Below are 5580 nucleotides of genomic sequence, written 5' to 3' on the forward strand. Positions count from 1 at the left end.
TGTAGGTTAAAAGTTCCAAAAAGCTTCTCAAGAGGGACCTCATTCTTTAGACTCAAACAATATTTTAGCCTCCAATAGTCCCTCATGTTTGGTTCTTTAGCCCCTGAAATTCTAGAGACTTATACAAAAGTTCTATGAACCAAACAGGGTCTAAGGCTATCATATAGGCAGACTTTTCCACCCGTGGTTGCACTTGCTTCCATATCATATTGCAGGAGCACGTGAGCTGCACGCAACACGCTCGCTAGTAGGGTTGAAAACGGTCGGGATAAATCCCGTTCCGTTCCGCACCGATTTCTCCATTTTACCCGCTCGTTTTCGCATTTTCGGACAAATTCGGATTCGGTCCCGGTAATACGGGATATCAAATTCGGAATCGGGACGGAAACGGTTTTTGACTGTTTTCCCGATCGTTTTCGGATTTCCCGTATTTATTCGGGATATCCGCTTTTACCAATTCGGGACATTCCCGTTTTTTGCAGTTGATGGAAACCAGCCCAAAAAATTAGAGCACCCCATCCGATTCCATGACTGTGTTCCCTCCGCCTCCGCCAGCCTACTGCGAAACCGCGCTCGCCGCCCAGTCCAACTGTCCAAGGCCCCCAACCACGTCACGCCGCCGCAGGGGACGGAGCCAGGGGCACCACAGCAGGCCGAGCACCCCCACGAACTGGAGAATGGACCCACTATCTCGCTTAGCAGTGAGGGGCAGGAAGAAGACTAAGAGCTATAGGCTGTACGTTTTTTATATTGTGCTGTGCTCTGCACTTGCGGGTCTTATTTGTGTATCTGAAACTTATTTGTGACTCTGTGTGAATGCGGCCGTGACCTGTCACCTGTGGACTCTGTGATCATGTGAACCAAGGCGTGTCACAGTTCACACTTATATTATGCTTAACTATTAAGATTTGTGTTATACTGTTATTATATCTCTGTGTTATTAATTATTATGATTTATGATTTGTATGTGGTTGTTTGTTCGGCTTGGTTGGATGGTTGGGTAATATTTCTTCATTGTACGGGTCGATAGTTCCGTTTTGACTTTTCGTATTTCGATCGTTTTCGACACATTCCATTCGAATTGGTTCGTTTCGATATCCCGTTAATTTCGTGTTCGTTTTCGTGTTCGAGCTTCCCGTTTTCGATTTCGTATTCGTATTAAAATGTAAAAGTGAAAACAATAATAGAGTTATCCCGACCGATTCCGACCGTTTTCAACCCTACTCGCTAGCACACGATCGAGTTGACTTGACCGCGCCATAGGCCATTTTTAGCCAACGCAATTAATGAACCGTACCACTCGTTCAGGTTTTGTCGCTTTCGGGCGGGTGTCATTAGTCAGTAATGGTACAAGTGCTGGGAAGATTGCCTATTTCATTTCATTCAGCTCTTGCCTTGATCCAGATATAAGTTATCATAAGTTACTCTTTTTTTTAGAAGATATGATCATTTTTATTTAAAACAGCTTCAAACTATGCATGCCTAGTATATTATAGTTTAATTGTTTTGTTTTGTTGTAGTGGTGTTCTGCTCGTCAGTCTCTTGAAAAATATATATAATAATATATTCTTGTAGGCCATCATTGTTCGAATTCAAAGAAATTACAAAAGCAATATTGACTTTTTCAGGCCATTACCAGTTCAGATTTGAAGGCATAATGGTGAGGCTTAAACTGGTTGTGGAGGTTGTAAGCGCCAATGGCCTTTCGGACGGCCAAGAGCTACTTAATCCATGTGTTCAGCTTCGCTTTGCTGGGCAAAGTTTCACTACATCTATCAAAAGGATGGTTCGCTGCCCTATATGGTCAGAGATGGCCACTTTTGATGTGCTGCACAAACAAAGGCTTCCTTCTCTTACTCTTGAAGCTTCTGTCTATAATGCCATTGATGATTGCCAGGTTTTACTCGGCAAGGTCCGGCTTTCTGGGGCTAACTTTTCTGAATCAACTGATGAAGTCATCAAAGACTATCAGCTGAAGGGTGGAATATTCAAGCGATCAAAGGGAGTGCTGCTTCTTAGAGTATTTCTGAAGAATGAAGCCCCTGTCTCACAAGTTATTCCCCCTCCAGTCCTACGACGACCCCAGCAGGTTCCTGTGGATGCTATACCAAAGGAAATTCAATCTAAGTTTGAAGATGGGATGATTGTTTGGCGTATACCATACTTGTTTGTACTTGTGGTAAAGGCTCGTTGCTTGCCTGATGTGGACGTCGATGAAAAACCTGATCCCTATGTAGAGGTAAACGCTGGTAATCTTAGAGGCATCACCAAGTTTGCCCATGAGGAACAAAATCCAGTGTGGAACTCAACTTTTGCCTTCTCCAAACGCCAGTTGGACAGCTCCCAAGTAACTAGAATCTATGCTGTTATCTATGATGGGGTAACGTATAATTTTATTGGTCTGGTGTCATTTGACTTAAATGACATCCCTTTGCATTCTCAAAATGACAAACCGGTAGTACCGCAATGGCACTGTCTTGTTGACAAAAGTGGACGGACAACTCAAGGCGAGTTGATGCTTTCAGTTTGGTGGGGCTCGCAGGCTGATGAGGCATTCTGTAAATCATGGAAGTCAGACTGGTTGGAAGCAAGTGTGACTGCAAGACCACATATTGTGCCCAAAGTTTATAATTTGCCAAGGTTGTGGTGTCTACGCGTCCGTATAAATGAGTTCAAATGTATTGCACTCGCTTCTGGAACCCAATTTGTAGAAGCATGGGTCTAAGTGGTGGTTGGTTATCAACATAAGAGGACAAAGATAGTGAAGAAGCCACTAGCCCATTATGTCTGGGACGAAGAACTGACATTTGTTGCCGCAGAACCATTTGAGGATGGCCTTCAAATTTCTGTAAAAGCACATCTAGTACCTGGCCTAGGTGAGGTTATTGGTCGAATTGTTATACCCTTGGAAACAGTTCAGCGTCAAGTTGGAGGTCTCTCCACTGAACTTGAGAGGCAATGGCTTGATCTTCAAATTCCACCCAATGCATCAGCTTCCAATGGTGGTGGGGATGAGTTGACTGTGTCATCGTGCCGGATTAATATCACTACCTGCCTCGATGGTGGATATGATGCCCAGTATGGCTTTGGAGAGTACAGAAATGACTTGAGACTAGAAGCTAAGGAAACTTCAAATCCTCCACTTGTTGGCTTGTTTGAGGTTGGCATTCTTGGAGCTAAGGGCCTCCCTCCTATAAGAAGAGGAAATGGGAGATTATCGCTGCACCCATATTGTGTGGCAAAATACGGCCAGAAGTGGGTACGAAGTCGTACCATCATCAACAACTGCCATCCTTCATTCAATGAGCAGTATTCATGGGATGTCTACGATACAACAACTATCCTGACCATTGGACTGTTTGATAATGGCCAGGTGGAAGAGTCTAGTTCAGGCAAGTACAAAGATGCCAACATTGGGAAAGTAAGGATACGCCTTTCCAATCTCCAACCTGGCCGGATTTATTCTCATGGGTACCCTCTTCTCATTCTACATCCTTCAGGGGTCAAGAAAATGGGTGAACTGTACCTTTCAGTAAGATTTACCACGAGATCATTAATGAACACAGTGCGTATGTATGCATCCTTGTATTTACCAACAATGCACAATGAGGACCCTCTTTCATTGATCCTGAAAGACAATTTGAGGCTTCCTGCTATCCAGATTGTCGCATCCCGTCTGAGCCGGATGGATCCACCTCTATGCAAGGAAACTGTGGAATACATGTTTGATGCACAAAGCAACTTTTGGAGCATGAGGAAAAGTAAGGTCAATTTCAATAGAATCATGTCAGTCCTCTCAATCTTCATAACATTTTGGAGCAGGTTCTCCTATGTTCGTTCATGGCAGAATCCTGCAATCACTTTGCTGGCACATGCTGTTTTCCTCCTAGCTCTTGTGTTTCACCAGCTCATACTCCCATCAATGCTCTTTTATATCTTCTTCATTACAATATGGAACTACCGGTGTCGGCCTAGTTATCCTTCGCACATTGATGTCAAGGTATCTTTAGCGGACACAGTACATCCAGATGAGCTCGATGAGGAATTTGATACCTTCCCTACTTCTCAGAGCATTGATTTTGTAAGGATGAGGTACGATCATAGTCACAAAGTTCCTGGGTCGACCGGGTCGAGGAACGGGGTCGAGGGTCGAGGGACGTCACTTTATAAAATTGTGGTACGAAGGGGGTATATCTCTATGGAACGATAAATTATTATGTGGAACGCGACTCTGATTCATCCGGGCCGATATTTTCGGGTCGATGCGTCTTTAAAAAGACAAAAACTATATCTCTGTGTATGTATATATATATATATATATATATATGTGCTACTAATGTAGAAACTAATCTGCACAAGCATATAAGAAATATACAAAATAGTACATTTAGATCATACTACACGTACTCAGCTTATTAAATAATAAAAACCACCTCAATCTGCTATCAATAACCTTCTTATCCCAATTAAATCTGCTAGCAATGGGGCTGCGACCCCTCTCAAACCGGGACGCGATCCAACCTTGAATGGGACACTGATCCTCTTCGACCCCGACCCTCGAATCGGAACGGCGTTCCCGGGTCGTGGGACGAGGCATCGACCCCGAATTCTGTGACTATGGGTACGATAGGCTAAGGTGTGTTGCCAGCAGGATACAGTCGGTCATGGGAGATGTAGCATCCTTTGGGGAGAGGATTACTTCACTGACAACATGGAGGGATCCAACAGCAACATCAATTTTTGGGATCTTTACTCTGGCAGCAGCTATTATGCTCTATTTTGCACCATGGAAAGTTCTTGTCGCTATAGCTGGAGTCTACACCATGAGGCATCCCAAGCTTCGGCAGAAGACACCGTCATTTGTTGGGAACTTCTACTGGCGATTGCCTCACAAGACAGACAATTTGCTCTGAATATCTTCTGTGATATGTACTGGGGATCCATGAGTCTTGTGTTGGTTGCAAGTTGCAACTCTATTCTGTAACCCTAGATCTTGTTACTTTGTACTGCTCCTTGAATCTGTTTGTTGCACCTCTCTTCTGTTACTACCTCTTGTGTCACCGTCGTGGTTGTAGGACTTCATTTCCATGCAGACTTTATATGTGTCTGTCAGACTTGTTTCCTATACTTGGCAATACGCACTACTATACGCAGCCCTACCACTGTAGCAACACATCCAGTTGAATCTTACTCCTGGAATCATTTCGATATTCCAAAGTTGTGTTCTCAGACTGACACAAGGTGAAGATGGTGTGCCGGTATGTGCGCACGATCTTCCCTCATTTAAGTGGCAAAAGCGGGTCATCTCGGAGTTCGTTTTGAGCCTCACGTTGACGATGTTAGCAATAATCTTGACATGTGTGTTTGTGTCGCGCCATGAGTGTGTTCCTGGCGTGCTTGAGTCAGTCATCAGTGTGTGTGCGCGTCGCGGATGCGTGAACGTGCGTAGACCAGCAGAGTTGCTGCAGAAGTGTCGAGTCGTGGACGTGCAGAGCCGCGTCCACAGGTCCGGAGCCGTGCGTGCGCGAGATGGCTCCGCCACAAGCTGCTGCGTCGTTCGAGTCATAGGAGGAGGAGGTG

General features: G+C 44.7%; 1 pseudogene; it reads left to right on the forward strand.

The window, feature by feature from the left end:
- Window positions 1-1298: 1298 nt before the first annotated feature.
- On the forward strand, window positions 1299-5134 carry LOC120663795 (annotated as a pseudogene).
- Window positions 5135-5580: the final 446 nt, after the last annotated feature.

This window comes from Panicum virgatum, chromosome 3N (assembly GCF_016808335.1).
Source record: "Panicum virgatum strain AP13 chromosome 3N, P.virgatum_v5, whole genome shotgun sequence".
Classification (NCBI taxonomy): domain Eukaryota; kingdom Viridiplantae; phylum Streptophyta; class Magnoliopsida; order Poales; family Poaceae; genus Panicum; species Panicum virgatum.